The sequence below is a fragment of the Pteropus alecto genome, unplaced genomic scaffold, assembly GCF_000325575.1.
Source record: "Pteropus alecto unplaced genomic scaffold, ASM32557v1 scaffold72, whole genome shotgun sequence".
Lineage (NCBI taxonomy): Eukaryota > Metazoa > Chordata > Mammalia > Chiroptera > Pteropodidae > Pteropus > Pteropus alecto.
The window spans coordinates 9,873,381-9,893,129 of record NW_006436811.1 but is presented as its reverse complement, the minus strand read 5'-3'; the positions used below and the strand labels follow the sequence as shown (position 1 = coordinate 9,893,129).

The window sequence follows — 19,749 nt, the reverse complement described above, 5'->3', positions numbered from 1 at the left end:
TTAATGTAGCCCGCTTCCTTAAAGAAGTTGAGACTACATTAGTTTGTTTTTTTAAATATCTCAGTGTCATAGATGGAGCACTTGATCTCTGATAACAGGTTGAGTGTGAAAGCCCCCAAGCCACCATTGAGCAAAGAAAAAACAAAAAAGCAATGCATGTTCTTTAAACGCCAGCAATGTTTCTGTACATTAAAAATAACTGAAAGTTTATTTTCCACATTCTAGACATTTTTTTTTCCAATTTCTCTTCCTAACTCACCCAATTTATCAGTGAGTGATAAATGGCCTTGTTTTAATTTGCACAGATAGTCCTCTGGTGGCTAGATCAGTCAGACTGGAACCACAGCCTGATATTAATACCTGGTGGGGTGCCTGAGAACAGAGGGACAGGGTAAGGCTCTTCTTCCCTTTCATCTCAGAAGTGCAGGAAGTTAGGGTCTGTCCATTTCAAAGCAAAGTTCAACAAAGCTTGCCAATTGAGTTCTACATTCATTTATTATACTTATTTATTTTATAGAAAGGCATTTTAAGGTCATTGAGCTCTATTAATATATCAGAACTAACTAAATAGAAAGAAAAAACAATTCTATCCACATAATTTTCATAGTAATAGATAACATTACAGTAACTAATAAAGCTAATAAAAGTTAAAGTTTAATAAAATTTAATAAAATTAAAACATCTGAAAAAAGGTACAAATTTGGCAACTATTAAATTGACTACTGATGTAATGTTTTATTTTATGATTTTCTTTAGTTTTAAGACAACTGACAGTTAAGAAAATATTTTAATTTTAAAATTATCCGCATTAAGCGAAATATTTCATGTATAAATTAAAATTTGCAGTCACCAAACAAAAACAGTACATTCTACAGTTTGCACTCTGGTTGGCTGTTCTAAATTTAAACATAAAATAACAACTCTAAGCAGTTACACGGAATGAAAGAACTGAAGTAATTCATTTCTGTTTCTTTCATGTACTATTGTTGTTGGAATATGCTGTTTCAATGCAGGAATATGTATTTCCACTAAAGCTGGAGACACAAATTGTGCTCGAAGGGAGTTTGGAAGATTTCAAACCATTATGAACTTACTCTTGAAATGAACAAATTTCTATGTGTTGGGAGTTAAATTTGAATTAACTTCCAAGTTGAGTCTCATATAATTAGAGAATAAGTAATAAAAATATATTAATTTGAAATGTTTTTCAGGAAGGAGTATTCTAGCAATGGATTATTTAGAATTGTTGGTGGATGGTGACAATAAAAAAACAGACTAACTTTAAGTTTGTTTTATTGTTTCTGAATAATTTCTCTACAGATAATGCATCCCTTATGGCCTACACCCCAGGCTAAAAAGATTTAAGTGAACATGTCCTGTGAGACTCCTGAAAATCTGCATACAAGCAACTGAGAAATACTCTTTCTTGCCATATTTCTTTCCTCCTCTTTGCGTTGTGTTAGGGGGACATGATGGTTAGAGCTCTAGCAGCTTTTTTGGACCATGAGGACAACCTGAGGATGCAAGCTAGTGATAAGGTAGAACAGAAAAAATAGAGGACCCAGGTCCCTGATTGTGTGGACTGCACTAAGGTGACTTTCAGTGAGCCACGCCTTTGTAGAATCCCCTCTCGCTGAGTTGCGATGAAACCTCTGACTTCCTTCTTCTAACTGATAGAATATAACAAAGGAGATGGGGTATCACTCTCATGATTATGTTACATTATATGGCAAGGATGAAGGAATTTTGCAGATGTAATTAAGGTCCCTAATCCATTGACTTTGATTTTATCAAAAGGGAGATTCTTCTGGGTAGGTGTGACCTCATCAGGTGAGCCCTTCAAAAGAAGGCCTATGACTTCCCTAGATTCAGAGGCTTCAAGCAGCAGAGACTCTTTTTCTCTGCTGCTGGCTTTGAAGAAATTATACTCCATCAATTTTACAGCCACAAGGAAATGAATTCTGCCAATAATTCAATCCTCAGGGAACCTGGACGTGGATTCTTCCCTCCTCTCCAGATGAGAATGCAGCCTGGCCAACACCTTGGTTTCAGCCTTGTGAAACTACCCAGCTAAGCTATAGCCAGACTCCTGACCCAAGGAAACTGAGATAATAAATGTGAATTGTTTAGAGCTGTTAAGTCTGTGCAAATTTGTTACTCAGCACAGAGCGCTAATACATTGATGTCCATGTTGGTGCTGTCACAACTGGGTAATGCCTACCTCCAAGTTTCTTTTACACGAGCAAGAATTAAATTTCTCAATTTCTCACTTCTTTAAACTATTGTGATTTTATGTTTACAGGCAGCTGAACCTAACCGTAACTTATTCATGGAGTTATGAGGAAGGATCTATGGAAGATCAGTCATTTGTGGTTGGACTTGAAAAGTGGATACGGTTTCAGAATGTGGAAACTGGGTGACTGGAGATAGAAAATTTTCATGGGGCAGATTGAATAAGAGAAAGTAGTAGGTGTTTTGAAGAAATAGAGACCAATTTAATTTCACTAGACTGACTGAAAAGAGGCTGGAAAGGTAGATTAGAGCCAAATTACAAATCTGAAAGAACGTGGGGATTATTTCTCAAACAATGGAGAGGATGGAGGTTTTCTGACCAGGGCTACAACTTATTTTCAGAATGCAATATGAGTCAGTTCTCTTTAGGTTGCAGAAATGTGTCTCTGAGTAGATTTCGTCTAAAGAGGTTAATGGGAAGAGAAACTGGGGAAGAGAAACAGGAACAGAAAACAGGAGCCAGGGACCTCAGAAAGCAGAACGAGAGGCTCATGCCTTAGGGCTCTTTCATCTCCCCTCTCTCCTGCTCTCTGCTGTGGCAAGTTTCTCGTAGCTGGAGCTTCGCCTGCCCGTTACAGCTACCCACCGCAGGGGAACTTCCCTGCCAGCTCTGATTCATATATCGCTTCTGGAAGCTGTACTTTGATTGGACGACCTTGAAAGAATCCCAAAGGTCAAGGGGCAGGATATGGTGATTAGTCTGGCCTGGCTCTGTGTGTGCGTGTGGGTGTGCATGTGTGTGTGTGTGTGCGTGCATGCAATGTCTGCAACTAGTGAAAAGGAGCCCAGGGAATAAAAACAAAATGGTTATAGGTGTGATGTGAATTTAATAATTCTGTTTTTTTCATATCAGGATGTCAGTGACAGATGACACACACATATGATTGTACTCCCACTAGGGAATAAATTTTAGTTGAATTTACCTTTAATTTAGGAATTGAAGCATGTACAAATTCATAATTTTCCCAATTATTTCGTCTTACCATTATCAATGTCAACCAAACTATAAGCTAAATATTTAAAAATTAGTTTCCACTATAAAAGCTTTAAGTGCTCAAGTATTAATGTATTGCATGCCCAAAGTATGTAAAATGCTCTGTTAAGCTTATGGTGTCCCGCACTGGAAGAAAAGAGAATTTCAGAGTAGCCGTTTACAGATATTTCCAAGTTCTTGAAATAATCTCAGTGAAATACTAACTTCTTGTTTAGGAAAGCACTACTCTTGCTCAAAGATATTAGTAGACTTAGATAATTGTTAAATAAAGTCTCAGGTCATCTAAGAAATATACTATTTTAACCTGCATGTTTACCATACATACTGTAGGTATCTATGAAATGTCTGAAAAGTTTAGAGACTTTTCTAAATTCTTGGATACATTGATTATCTCTACATTTTGAAAATATTCAAACACATAAAGTTGACTCAAGTCTGTAACTGGCATGATAAACACCCGTTTCAGGAATTGAAGATACCTGCATTTAAAATACGCAAAATACATTTTTTAAAATGTGGCTGAAATGCTTTCTGGGAGATATCCAGTCATCTCCCAGAAATGGGAACAGCTTATACTTTTTACCACTAGGTGGTACTCTTCCTCCATCATATGTGAATCGACAGTGTAACAAGCAATCTTGAGGCTGCAAAAACCACCTAGGTTTTGTTTTTGTTTTTGTTTTTGTTTTTTAATCTTCTGGCTACTATTTATACAGAAGCTACAACTTTACCTCACTTTACTCTTCATTGTAACCATACAGCATTTTCAAAGTGGTTGGTTAAGCACCCAGCATTTCAGAAAACTAGACTATTAAAACCTCTACTTGCTGATTAATTCCTATTAATCAAAAGAAGCTACAGGATTATAATCTCATGAAAAAGACAGTTGATAGGCAAATGATTTCTCCCCCAAAGAATAAATATTGTGGTATCTAAACAATTTTATATCTGAGATAATTAAAAAAATACCAAATTCTAAGTTACTAAGTAATGTATTACTAATCACCTGAAGGCATTGTTATTGGTGTACTGTATATCTAAGAAGGAGGCAAATGTATGGACTCTGTTTACTGTCTCTTACTAAATGTTTGATATAGATGCTATACGGCTGAGAGATGGAGATTCCTGTTTGTTAATCTTCCTAGAAGCACTGATTGTGAACGCACATTAAACATTTTTGAAAATGAAGAGGACATAAACCGCCTTCACATTTACGTCCACAGGGCCCTGTTGAGAAGAGAGTTATATGTTTTACTTAGGCACTTGATTTTAAATTCAGCAATTCTAAATACTGAAACTTTAAAAATTTCTCTCCCCAGTGGATAAAGGAAATTATTAAAAGCTGAACAAGTTGTGATTTAAAAATTAATACAAGCCAACTGGGCAAATTAGATGCTTGAAACATATTTATTCATTTCTTCCCTTAGAGTCACCCATCCAGTTTAACTGTTCATTCACTGACTCCATCAATCATTTATTTGTTGAACAAATTTGTAGTGGGCAAGCTCATGTGTTTCAGATAAAAAAAGTGAAATGAAATGGTCTCTATTTTGTGGAGGCTTCAAGTTTAGGGTAAAGTGTAGCTGCTAAGGAGGAGAATCAGATTTGTAAACAGAAAAATGGCGTGGTGATAGCTCATGGGGTCACCTTTCATTTGGGTATAATGACATATGAGTATAAAGATCTTCTGGTGACTTTAACACGCCTTGAAGCTAAGTGGACGGAAATGCTTCACTGTCTGGATAGATGTGTCACTGAACCTGCTGGTGGCTTTGCTGTCCATTGCCTGTTAGTCTTCCATGTAGATTGCTCCTACCTGCCTGCCCTTGTGACGTCCCTGCACTGGATATGGCTACATGACCACATGTTGGCCACAGAGACGGATGTGAAAGTGTTGGGCAAGACTTGTGGGACAGGCGACTTGCCAGGTGCTGCCTTCCTTTCTCTGGGCCACCAGTACATGCCACAGTCAGGAGCAGTGAGAGCTACTGCCTTCATTCCAATTGGATCAAAGGTAAGCCAGGAATAAAATCAGCACTGGATTTTATTTCACTCGTACTGGTTGAGTCTAGTTTCTCCAGTAAGGGCCTATTTGATTATAGAATTGAGAACCTGCTTTTTTGTTCTAACTTTGGAGATTGGATATTAGTTTTAGCCGGACAGAAATAGAGAGAAATAACATCATGATCGAATCCAGCATTTCAACCTCTTTCACAAGCAAGAGCGCACGTCACCCACAAAGGTTACTTTTGAAGGTCAAAAAAGAATTTAAGCGAAAGAAATATTGATTAATCCAGGAGAAGCTGAAAAGGCTGTGCTCTCACGGCAGACTCTAAGCTGCAGGGTTCAGACATGTAATGTTAATAAAGGAAGCGAGAGGCAGAGACAGTAAAGGAGAGAGGTGAGAAATGATCCTCCCATTACCCACTCTTTGTTAGAAATCCCATTATATGCCCTATCGACTCCTTGACAGCCTCCTCTGAGGAGAAAAGAATACCAAAGAGTATTAGCCCTGTCTTTAAGGGCTATTTTTGAGAAGGCCCCACTGGTGTCCTCACTTCCCTCCTTCACGGCTTGGATTTAGTTCATCGCTTTACTCACTCCCTTGCTTACACCTTCAGCTCCCTCTCTGGGTAGATCCAACTCTTAGCTCGACTTCAGTAGCTGAAAATAGCTGGAGGAAAAATCCATTGGCTTTCGATGTTCCTGTGCAGGGTGCGTCGTTATTGCCCTACCCATTATTGCCGATGGGACAGACGGACGGTTCAGTCACTGCTCCTCTTGATTTGATATCTGAAGGTTCGACCAGCAAATTTAAACACCTAACATTGAGCCTTCCTAAAGTGCTCTGATGAAGCATTCGCAGATAATCACTTGGTCAATAGAGGCTAGGAAAAAATATTATCTTTAAATTTAAAAAAATAGAGCTTATTTGAAACTTAAAACATCAGATAAGTGATTATATTTTAAAGATATTCAGTTTAAGCAGGTTGAATATGCCTACATTATTCTATCCATGGCATTATTTTTTCTATAGTAAACTCTTTCTAGGTGGTATAAAGGAAAACTTTAATTGAGCCTAGGTTATTTTGTTAATCAGCTGAGTTCATTCATTCATTTAACCAATATTTGTTGAGTGCATATTATGAATATGATACACATAGGGTTGTTTATTATAAAATATGTTTAATGTCTGCATTCTCTATTGAGGATGATAATTCTGTCTGCCTTAGACACTGCTATATCACCAGAAACTAATATAATAAGTTTAGGATGGGTCAGTATAACTTCTGGTTAAATGGCTGGAAGAGTCAGGAAAATGATGGAGACTGTTTCAGGAAAAGGGACCATGGAACAACCTTCCCACTGTTCTTGGAATACATTAAGGACAACTGGTCTTATATTAAATTGGGTAGGGTAATGTTAAACTTCCAGATTGTGACAATGTCACCCATTGGGACAGTTGCTGAAATGAATGAAAGCTGTTTCTATCTTAATAACTATATTTCTATGTAAATGATTATTTACAAATAATCATAAGAGTGATAGACCCTTTAGGGCACGGTCCAAGGTTAAATAATCAGAGGGCCAGTGAAAGTTTGACTGCTTGAGTTTTTTTTTAATTAACAGACTTTATTTTTTAGAGCACTTTTAGTTTTATAGAAAAATTGAAGAGAAAGTAGAGAATTTCCAAGTGCAATTCCTACCCCCACAGTTTCTTCTATTATCAATGACTTGCATTGGTGTGGTAGATTTATTACAGTTGATGGCCCAATATGCATTATTATTATTATTATTTATTTTTATTTTTTATTTTTTATTTATGCCTACAGCACTTGGTCTTCCCAGGTGGTCTCCCATCCCAGTACCAACCAGGCCCGACCCTGCTTAACTTCCAAGGTCAGACGGGATCAAGCGTGTTCAGGGTGGCATGGCCATAGATGAATGCATTATTTTTAACTAAAGTCCATAGTTCACCTTTTGGAGTTCTCTGCATCATACAAGTCTATGAATTTTGCCAAGTACATAATGACGGCTCTAATTTTTATCCAGCACGAGGGCTAAATAATATAAGATTTTAGTAGAACGAATAGGTGAGAAACCAATAAAATTAAAAAAGCAATTTATGCAATAAAATAATTTAAATTATGTGGATTGGTGCTGCATTATTTTATAACTTTTTACTTCCACTGTGATGTACTTATAAAAATAATTTTATTAGTATATATGTCCACTTGCTATACTTCTGTAGTTGGATTTATTTATATAAATGAATACAAGTGATTATAAACACTTTGGAAATATTTGTTAATAATGAGACTTACATTTAGTCAAAGATTTAATAACCAGAAGAAAATTATGCCACTTTCTCCTATCTGCTAATTACTGGATAGTCAGACATTTAGCACATGATTTGGTGTACTGTTTGCCATATATCCTGGCACATAAGGGGTGTATAAGACATACTAGCTATTGATTACGATTATAAGTTCTCTAATATTATAGATGTTAAATCAAGTTTTGATCCCCGAAAATGGGAGAGAAGGTTAGAGAGAAAAAGTATCTATTTTTGCATAAGAAGTAGATTAGGAAAATTATTCTCTGAATAGACTCTTACAAATAGAAAAAAAGTAGAGACCATCTTGTGCAGCTTCTTCATGCAAATCAGGAATTCCCTCTCTGTCGCCTGTCCTCTGTGGTTCTATGGCAGGAAGGGGAGCCCAATTCTTGTCGAAGTGGTGTTTCCCATCAATGGATGGCTGTAGATGTTCAAACGTTCTTAAGCTAAACCTGAACTTTTCCTTTTAATAACTTCTACCTATAGATCCCAGTTTCACCTTTTGATGTTGGAAAGAATACAGCTGTCATGCTGCCTCTAATAGTACTGCCCCCTAGGCTATTTTACTGTATTCTATGCTAAGATAAAAAAAAAAGTACTTGCTGTTATATTGTTTTTGGATTCCACACAACCTTGCTTACACTCCTTGAAATGACCTTTGCCTATTAAAATAATTTTTTTCTATATTGTTGTTATTATTTGTGATAATAATATATTGACCCTTAATATAAGAACTACCCTCTTATCAAAATTTTAAGTATTAACTATAGGTACTATGCTGCACTGTGGATCTCTAAGACTTACTCATATTGCATAATTGAACAGTTATGTCCTTTGACTATTACATACTGTTTCCCCTCCCTCCAGCCTCTGAAAACCACTATTCTGCTTTCTGCTTTTAAGAGTTTGACTATTTTAGATTCCTCATATAAGTGATATCATGTAGTATTTGTCCTTCTGTGTCTGGCTTATTTCACTTAGCATAATGTCCTTCAGGCTCATCCATTTCCCAAATGTCTTATTTCCTTCTTTTTTAAAGGCTGAATAATATTCCACTGTATGTAAATACCACCCACATTTTTTTTTTATCCATCAATTGATGGATATTTAGATAATCAAAACAAAAATAGACAAGTGGGACTACATCAAATTAAAAGCTTCTGCACAGCAGAGGAAACAATCAACAAAGTGAAAAGACAACCTGTGGAATGGGAGAAAATATTTTCAAACCATATATCTAAGAAGGGGTTAACATCCAAAGTATAAAGGAACTTCTATACCTCAAAGGCAAAACAAAACAAAACAAAACACAACAAAACAAAACAAAAAAATTACTAAAAAATGGGCAAAGGAATTGAATAGACAGACACTTCTCCAAAGAAAATATACAAATGTCCAACAGGTATGTAAAAAGGTGCTCACATCACTAATCATCAGATAAAGGCAAACCAAAATCACTATAAAATGACTCTTAAGATAGTGAGTTCTACAATTAAACATAAATACCAGATGTAGTTTTGCTATCAGTTATTCTGTTTCTATTATTACATGCTCAACTTTTACCTGTAAAACGAGGGATTTGATGTGAATAATTTCTAAGGTTCTTTCCAATCTTTAAAAGCTATTATATTCAGGGTGTGTGTATACGCATGTTACAGACATGCCATCTTATTGTCTTCTTGAACTTGCAGTTGATACAGAGTCCCAGATAATTTTTCACATGAAATTCTGCTAAGCTGCATCTTAAGCAACATTTATGCTTATCATATCCTCTCTTGTTTGTTTCTCTTTGTTGCTAAAGGCTATGTAGATCATTTTAAATGTTAATTCCATATTTGTTGGGTTAGTTAGCCCACCAAGATCTGTACTATCTATAGATTTTTAGCATGATTCCCACATATTCATTCAATTTGTTGATAGAATAATAGTTCAGTAGAAAAGGGCTGACACAGAATCTTGTCCCTAGTCCTTTCTCTTCAGTTCGACATTGTTCCATTCACCAACAATCTTTGAATAGACCTGTCTTACCACCAATGTGTTCATCTACTGATATTAGTATCCAGCCTACATTTCTTTAAATTGTCCAAAGTGAACTATCAAATACCTTGCAAAAATATCATATACTGTGTCTGCAGTATTACCACACTCATGAGCTCAGCAATGCCGTCCAAGAATTGCTTGATGTGACTTACTTGAGGTGAACTCATATTGACTCATCTTGTCTCCTAAAGGTCAGTGCCTCGCCCCGCTCCCTCTCTCTCTCTCATAAGCAATCTATTTAATAGTCTATTCCGGAATTTTTTGGAAGAGTGATGTTTTCTAGTCTCTATTTTTCTGAGAGCCATCTTTTCTCTGTCCTTGGGAAGTAGAACAATATTTGTTTGTTTCTCATTCATGGGTAGAAAAGGTCAATCCTTAAACACCTTGTTCATACAGGGCATAGAGACCAAAGACATAGAAAGGTATGTAGTGGACGGGGAAAGTGACTTTTGGAGGGGACCGAGCATTGTCAGTTTAGTGATGAAGTACTTCCTTCCTCTGTGATCTCTTCATGCCTCTTTAATAGAGTCATTAATAAATGATGCATGATAGATTAATGAGAATCTATATTAATAAGAAAAAATATCTCATCAAGAAGTAAACATTTATGTACCAAATGCAATGCATCAAGACACCTAGTTATCTTTGTTCGTGGTACTATAAATACTGTATAGGGTCTTCTCCACCCCAGTACTAACCAAGCTGTGAGTAATACCACTCATGTAGCAATTCTATTAATGACTCGAATTCCACAAGTCTGTCTGAAAATCCACTTGACCATAAGTACAGAGCACAGAGTGACTAAGGGGGCTAAACTTGTATTCACAAATGCTCTTATACTGAACATGAGAATAGTGCAACTTTTTTATAGTTTATGAAACGTGACTTCTTGCTGATAGACAAGGCATCTTTCCTCAAAAGGAGCTCAGTTTCACCTCTAATAAAACACTGTTGGGAAAGTTTGATGGTTAATTTTATGTGTCAACTTGGCTAGCCTATGGTGCTTAGGTATTTAGTCAAACACTAGTCTGGATGTTGCTGCGAAGGTATTTTGAAGATGTGATTAATATTTACAATCAGCTGGCTTTAAGTAAAGGAGATTATACTCGATAATGTGGGTGGGTCACATCTAATCATTTGAAGGCTGTAAGAACAAAAAAACCTAAGGTTTCCTAGAAAAGAAGGAATTCTATCTCAAGACTGTAACATAGAAATCCTGCCTGAGTGTCAGCCTGCCTGCCCGCCCTACTAATTTCAGACTCATGACTTCGACTTCAACTCTTGCCTCAATTTCCAGTCAGCTGGCCTGTCCTGCAGATTTCAGACTTACCAGCCTTCAAAATCAAGCGAACCAATTCTTTAAAATAAACCAGCCTCTTTCTCTCTGTATATATTTTGGTTGATAGATACAGCTATCCATCCTATTGGTTCAGTTTCTTTGGAGAACTCCAACTGACACATGAAGGTAACTTCCCTTCTTAGGATCGTCACACGGGACATGAGGAACTCACTGTGGCTCCTGCTGTTGCTGGCCACTCCCTCTGATATTGTGCAGATTCTCATGGAGCCACCCACGACCTCTAGGAGGATCAGACACATAGCAGGTACTTCACGAATATTTGAAGGAATGTCGAATACAATGCAAAGAGGAGCTAAACTTCTCTTGTGCTGTTAATATCTCTTCTGGTAACAGCTGCCACAATGTTTCCTTTGCAGTGGGCATTTGTGCTCTTCCTCTTGGGGACCCGCTGCAGCCTGGCAGCTATGGCGAAACACCACTGTTGCTTTTTAGGTTGGTGCTGTTGCTGCTCTGTCCTAGCTCAGGTTCTTTGTCGTTACCTGGTCTAGGCTCCTGGGTTGGACACAGAGAGGAAGTCACTCTCCTTGGAGTCTAAGGACACCTGGAGTTTTTCAGGCCCCCTTACAACACCCCTGCCCCCAAACCCCCAGACTTTACCTTCTAGATGTTGCCAATGGTTAATTTTTTAGTTAGAGATAAAACTAAACTATTTTAGTAATTGTCACTCAAATTGCAAAGTCTAGGATGAGAAATAAGCTTTGAAATTGAGAGTTTCAAGCTGTCTAGATTCTGACTAAATCTTCCAACCAGAGAACAAATTTGTATTAGAAATGACTGATTACTAGGACGAACAGGGAACTGCAAATGAAATGTCATTTATCTTGTCCATTTTAGATACTATGGAAAAGGTGTCATCTAAGAGAGTGAATAAGAAAACTAGTAGGAGACCAAGGCAAGCACATTTAAGAAGAAACTGTTTGGATTATAGAAGTGCGCCTACTACGGAAAACAGTATGGAGATTATGCAAAAGAAAAAAAATAGCTCTACCATACAACTCAGCAATTTCAATTCTGGGTATTTATCTGAAGAAAAGGAAAACACTAATTTGAAAAGATGTATGCACCCCTATGTTCATTACAGCATTATTTACAAAAGCCAAGATATGGAAGCAACTTAGGTGTCCATCAACAGATGAATGAATAAAGAAGATAGGGTGTGTGTGCATGTATGTGTGTGTGTGTATGCAATAATACAAAAGAATGAAACCTTGCCATTTGCAACAACATGGATGGACCTAGAAGGTATTATGTTAAGTGAAGTAAGTCAGAGAAAGACAAATACTGTATGATTTCACTTATATGTGAAATCTAAAAACATGAAACAAATGAACAAAGAAACAAAAAAAAACAGATTATAGAAACAGAGACCAAGGGGATGGTTGCCAGGAGGGAAGAGCATGGGGGATGGGTGAAAAACGTGAAGGGGGAAACTTTCAATAATATGTGGTAAGTTTGCACAGTGACAGATGATTACTAGAATTTGTGGGGTGATCACATTATAAGGCATAGAAATGTCAAATCACTATATTGTATACCTGAAATTAATATAACTAATATAATATTGTATACCAACTAAACATAAATAAAAAAATGTGCAATGGAGACAGCAATGGTAAGGTAGAGGTAGAAACTTATGTTTATGATGTGTCCATTAAGTGAAATACACTTTGAAAAGAAATGCTTTATATCATCTCATTTAATCTTATAAGGGTCTCAGGAGGTAGGTGTTCTTGCTCCATGTTAAGATAAAGAGCTAAAGTTCAGAATATTTAAATAACCTTGCCCAATATCTTAGATTTTAAGTAACAAATCCAAGAGAAGCATATAGGTTCATCCAAATCCAAAGTATATAATTTTCTCATCTATACTTCATTGTAGGAAAAGAAACTTATTTTCTAAAAATAAATCATATTAAGTAATATAATTTTAAAATTTAGCATCATTTCAGGCCATTTCTCAACTGTGAGATATCATGCATATTTCCGTAGTAATTGGAAAGCAAATTGGGGAGACAAAAGTCCCCCCCCCTTAATTATATCAAACAAATGATCTTACAGTTACATAAGAAGTTGCCCATTATAATCTAGCCAGTGGCTTGGCTGCTTGTCCAAACCTCACAGTGAAATATGCAGACTTCCTGGAACCACATATTAAAATCTCTACAGTTGAATCAGCCCTTCTTTTTTCTGCGGAACTTAAACTCAATATCATTTAGCATATTAGAGAACCCCAGGGATGAGATCTTTAAAACCCAGTGTCAAAAGGTGAAGACCTGATAATCAGCACCTTGGTTTCATAGTCATGAAAACTGGCTTTGTCCTAATTTATTCTCAGGCATGTGGGGCTGTCCTGCAGTGAGGTGCCCTGTTTTACAGCCTTGTAAAAAGAGATCAATCTAAAATTTGGCGTAAGTATAAAGTAATGGAATTAGGTTCTTATGTAAACTAGCTCTGAGGAAAATTCCTAAACAGATATGCCGAAAATGGTGAGTGATTCCGACATCTTCAAATAAGCATATAGTCTCCAAGGTGATTATTTTGAGTGACAACCTTCATTTGGGGCATCAAACTGAGTAGATCTGATAGGACTGCTGAAGAGCATCTATTTGCATCCCAGCACTGCATCCCAGCTACCTGAGAGGCACCATTTGCATTCTGATGCTACCTGAGAGACACCATCAGTCCTGTAACCTTTCTAAGCTTCTTTCTTCACTTGTGACACCATTAATAACACCTCCTGAAATTGTTGTGATAATCAACTGAACTTGACAATATGAAAGTCCTCAAAAAAGTGAAGCACTAGAATAGAATGTGAGAACTCATTCCTAGTTAAGCTCTAAGTTTACTATCGCAATTTGAAACCCAGGCCTTTAAATTCTTATGAAACATCAGCGATGTTAATAATTAGCCTTGGTCAGAAATTCCAGACTCACCGTGTGTGTGAGGTCCATTTATTTTTGTGCTCAGTCTGATATGGAAAGCCACAAGCAGAATACATTTGTTCAATCTGACAAGCCCCAGAAGACCAGTGGATACTGCTGGCTTTTGAATACTGGAACCTAGATCTCAGCAGTTTCCACGGCCTTCCTTTATCCTTGTCTAAAGTTAATGAGATCAGAATAAAACTGAATAAACATAATCAAAACCTGGTGCTTTGCAAATCATAATGGTATTTTAGAGAGCCAGAAACAAAATCATATTTACCACGTGTAGGACTGAGTTGGGCGAAGAGTAGGACAATAGTGCTGTCTGTGGGCTCACAGATGTCCTTGGAGAGTCTGACTTGAGGCAGGATTGTGCCATCGATAGAAAGCTGAAGACTTAACTCCTTCCTGATCCTCGTTCTTTCACAGTAACTACTTTGGTTGCTAATACTGTAGAGCATAACCACATGGATGTTAGAATTCCATTTCTGCCCCTTAGCAGGGACAAATAGCTGTGTTATCTTGGTCAAGTTACCTAATCTGTCTTTGCCTTGGGTTCCTCATCTGCAAATTGGGGAGAATAATAGAACGCATTTCTTAATACATTAAATCACTTAGAGAAGTGACAGGCTACAAAATACAGTGTTTAAAAGCACAGATTCTAAAGTTAGACTGCTTGGGTTCAAATCCCAGCTCCACCACTTATTTGCTTATTGGATCTTCTAAAAATTGGGTAATAATAATTCCTACCTCTTAGAGTTATTGTGAGGGTTAAATGTGCTACTATGTATATAACTATATGTATTATAGAAATGCTTGCTGTTATATCGTTATACGTTTCTTAGAAAAGATTTAAATACTACTTATAACAATATGGAAATAAAAATTTAAAAATTTCCAACATTACTAACTTTGTTCTTCTAGTTCTATTAAGTATAAAAATCATATAATAATGATATTGCTATTTTCTTTATGTTCTAGACATAATATTTTGGCAACGTCCCTCATATAAAATTTTCTCTCTCATTTAAAGATTAAATATTGGCATACCTTTTATCAAATCTTTATTAAGATCATCTTATCCCCTGATTTACTTATACTTAATGTTATTTAATCACTCTGTATCCAATTCCTTTCTCCTTCTGAATGCAAAAAGAGTCAACAATTATTTTTAAAGCCTGCATACAGAAAAGAGTCACACATATTAAGAGGATGATAAATGAACTAAACACTTATTTGGGATGTCTGATCCTGTCTCTTCTCCCCTTTCCTTACGGCATTCATTTTAATGTTTTTGCCATTGACTTATTCATTCAGTATTTATTGAGCAGACTGTCAGTCACCATGATATGTGGTGGAAAATCATGATTCTGACACTTGAACGGTGTTTTACAGCTTACAGATCATTTTCACATATATTAAATTCATTTACTCCTCAGAGGCGCACAGTTCATTTCACCCCAGTTCCTCCTCCCCTTTTAATTTTATATTTCTCTTAATCTTCCTCATTCCTTTGTCAAACGTTCGGTGTGCAGAATATTACTAAGTACATTGGGGGTGGGGTGAGGTGGGAAGCTGATTGGAAGAGACGGTAGTAAGTAGGTCAGGGAGGAGATACCAGTGGGATGAGAATGTAGGTTTGGAAATGTTTCCAATCCCTCACCGTTTAGGATAAAAAGACAAAGCACTGTCTCTTACTTAGGAAAGTGCAAGGAGCGACTAGAAAGCAAACAATGACTATCAATGTATTTACCACTAGAAGCTGTATGGAGACTAGTCACGGGGCTAGAAATCCTGCCCAACCCTCCGGCAATTAACATACTTAACATACGGAAGAAGTTAAGGCGTTATGATCTTCCCTTCCCCATAAACACTCACTCTCTTCAGTTTTAGCATTAAAATCCCCTAATTATAGTTCTTGAATTTCATGACACTAACCAGTAGGCAAGAAATAGAACCTACAAAATTAACCAGAAAACTCCTCTTTCAGCCTCATATCACCTGTTTCATTCATTGTTATGCCTCGCCAGCACCGCCTAGAGTTCTATAAGGAAAAAACAATGGCTTCCTGCAGTAGACGAGCTAATGGTGGAAGAATATGCTATGTCAAGTGGTTGAGAAGGAAGGTGGTATGCTTCTTGTGTCTAGGCATGCAGTATCTGGAACATTTGAGCTTGCACTGATCTCTTCAAGGGTACTTTGGAGATTCACAGGATAGAAGCTGATACAATAAACTGCTACCGTGAGATGTACCAAGCTCATTTCTAATCCAGACCCTTTGAACTTGCTTTGCCCTCTGCCTGGAACGCTCTTCAGAATTTCTCGTGGCTGTCTCTTATTATTCAGCTCAATGTCACTTTCATGGATAGGCCTTCCTACCCAGTCAATATAAAGTAGTATCCCCACACGAGTCACTCTACCTCATTTCACAACTTTATTTATTTAATGGCATTTATCTCTACCTAAAGTGGACTTACCTATATATTTATTATCTGTCTCCCTCACAAGACCCTAAGCTCCAAGAGGGCAGAGATTATTTTTTTTAACATGTTTCCTGGAACATGGTAGCAGACCCTTAATAAATATTAGAATAAACAAGTGAGCAACAGATATTTATTCAATGCCTATGAAATGCCAGTTCTATTCTAGGCACTGGGGATGCACAGTAGTCCTGTCTTATCCGTGGGGCATATGTTCCAAGACCCTCAGTGCATGCCCGAAACCATAGATATCAACAAACCCTACATATACTGTTTTTTCCTATACATATATCTCTATGATAAAATTTAATTTATAAATTAGGCATAGTAAGAGATTTCTAATAATAAATAATAAAAAGAATAATAACATACTGTGATAAGTTATGTGAATGTGATCTCTCTCTAAATTTCTTACTGCACTGCACTCGCCCTTCTTATAATGAGATGATAAAATGTCTTATTAACTCAAGAACTTTTACCTTTTCACTTAAAAGAAACACTTTATGGCTTCTCTTTGGCATATCCGACTTGCTAGCACCAGTGCTTTTGCTGTTTGAGGCCATTATTAAGTAAAATAAGGGTTACTTGAACAGAAGCACTGTGATGCTTGCCAGTCCACCTGATAACCGAGATAGATGGCTACTAAGTGATTAACAGGTGGGTAGCAAATCAGAGTGAATACGCTAGACAAAGGGATGATTCATGTTGGGGTGGGATGGAGTGGGAAGGTTCAAGATTTCACCACGCTACTCAGACTTGCAGGCAATTTAAAACATAAATTGTTTATTTCTGGAATTTTCTGTGTAATATTTTCAATCTGAAACCATGGAAAGTGAAACGGCTGATAAGGAGGACTACTATAGTAATAAATCAAACAGACCAAAATCTCTGAACACTTGGAGTTTACATTTTAATGCAGGGAAACAGTAAACAAATAAAACAGAGAAAGAGAAGCTGCTCGGGTTGGGCTGTGCTTTACTAAATAGGGTGACCAAGGGAGGGTCTTATTGCAGAGACCCAAAGAAGGTAATAAGGGAGGCGACTGAACAGGGTAAGGAGGGTCAGAGGGAGAAGGGGAGATTAGTCTTTTAGCAAAGGGGACAGGAAGTGCAAAGGCCTTGAAAAAACAGTAGAGGGGGATAATGAGGCTAAAACCAGGGAGCCCCTGGGAGAGTGGTACTGTGGGGCAGTTCCAATCATGGAGTGTTTTGCAGACCACGAAAGGACTTTGGTTTTCACTCTTTCATCAGATGGGAAGCCACTGAGGGGCACTGAGCAAAGTGACATGATCTGACTTAGGTTATAATATAATCCATCTTTTCATTCTGTTGATAAAAGACAGTAGAGAGCAAAGGTGGAAGCAGTTAGGAGACCAGGGCAATAATTCAGGCAGGAGATGATGGGTGGCTTGGTCCAGGGTGGTAGCAGGGAGGTGGTGAAACATGTTAATAGTCTGGAAGTATTCTGAAGGCAGAGCTGACAGGAACTGCTGATACAACGTAATGATATAAAAGTAATGATATAAAGTAATGATATAAAAATATGTACCGAAATGTTATGAAGAAGGCTTTTTTTGGATTTATAGAAAGGAAACTGGCTTTGTTAAACCTGTGACACTGAGATAACAAGCAGTAGCACAGCCTCCTAGAAATTCAGCACCGGAACTCGAAACTTTTGTGTCACCTATTATTTATCCCAAAGAACGAACAACAGCAACAAAAAAAAAGAGCGGTCAAATATATTCAGTATCAAAGTCTGGACCTGCAATTAAGTGAGCTGGTTTAGGGCTTGATCTCCTTTCAGCACACTGACATGAATGAGATAATTGTTCAGCAGACATAAACATTTCAAAGTAAAAATGTCACTTATCTGTGAGGAGACTGTAAAGCTCTTTGGTTAGTTACAAAAAAAAAGGGTAAACATTATCAGGAACAAAGATCTGGTCTGATTTATCCTTATTGACATCTGTACTTCCAACTGATCTGATAACCGCTCAGACTTCTAACCCTTTGCCTACCTGTTTGCATTCTTCACTACCTGGCAAGGGCAAATAGCAGGTGCACACCAAAAATTCATTGACCCGATGATTTCTGAGCATCCTTCATTACCGTCCCTCTGTCTTCTTTCTGCAAAGTCAGAGATCAGATAATCAGAAATATGACATTTTAGAATGTGTGGCGTGCATTACGCAGGGCATGCGGAGGGAGCAAACCGCACGCTCTATTCACCTGGAAAGCCAAAGAAGGCTTCCTGGGGGCAGGAGGAGTTCTCTGGACTGATATGTGAGAGGGGAATGCGACTGCGGAGGAAGCGGGACTAGATGCGACCTAGAAGAGGGCCTTCAAAGGTACAGAGGCGCTGGGACTAGAACGAACCTGGAAAGCACTGAACGAAATGAGTGGTGCACGGCACAGCAGGGGCGCCTGGACCTTCGGGAGAGTAAACATGCAGGGGCTGAGAGGTGGTGTTTGTGAATTACGTTGGATCTGCAAACCCTCGCGTTTCATGGCGCGATTCACCGAGGGTTGAGAGGGACCCGGAGACGGAGCTTTCCCCTCGACCTCACTATACTGCTGCGGCCTGGCCTCGAAGGCGCAGCGGGAGGAGGCCGCACAGGCCCCGCTGCGGGGAACGCGCCACGAAGTCACCCTTTACCTCGCCCAAGTCCTCTCACTGCCATGTCAACTTATTTTCTCCAATTTTGAGGTCTCTCAACCAATAAGTTTCCCTCGTTACCCAGAAAGTTAAACTATCAGAAAGCGTCCTACGGCAGGATACCGAGGTTAGCTTTTTGTTTCTATGGTTTTTCATCAATGCGAACAAAGTGCCTGATTCAGGGCTGGGGCGGCCCATCGTCTCTCCAGATGTTCTGTGTCACTCGAGAACGTTCAGCAACGCTAAGACCGACTAGGGCAGTGCTTCGTCTCGTGTTTAAAGCGGCCAGTTCCGGAAACCGCCGGTGCCGGAGGCGGCCACCCACTTCCAAATCTGGGCGCGGGGAGCCGAAAAGTTTACGGTTCTCCGTCAAGAGTACCCAGGCGCTGGGTGGGGTTAGAAGGGGAAGGGGGTGCACTGACTACGCCTCCGGAGAAGGCTCATCTTCCGAAGCCGCCTGTGCCACGCTCTGTCCCCTTTGAAAGAGGAGGAAAGTTGGGCAGCAGTGGGAACAGCAACGAGGGCGGGACGAGGAGGGACGAGGAGGGACGAGGCCGAGTAGTCGGGTCGTCCCGGGCGCGCGCGAGCCTGGGTGGAGCCAGCAGCGGGGCGCGGCGTCAGCGTTTAAGATGCAAATCGATTCCCCGCTCCACCATCCCCCTCCCG

At 38.4% G+C, this 19,749-nt stretch overlaps 1 pseudogene; it reads right to left on the bottom strand.

Annotated features, from left to right (window-relative positions):
• Positions 1-7,110: 7,110 nt before the first annotated feature.
• Positions 7,111-7,229, bottom strand: LOC112481514 (annotated as a pseudogene).
• Positions 7,230-19,749: the final 12,520 nt, after the last annotated feature.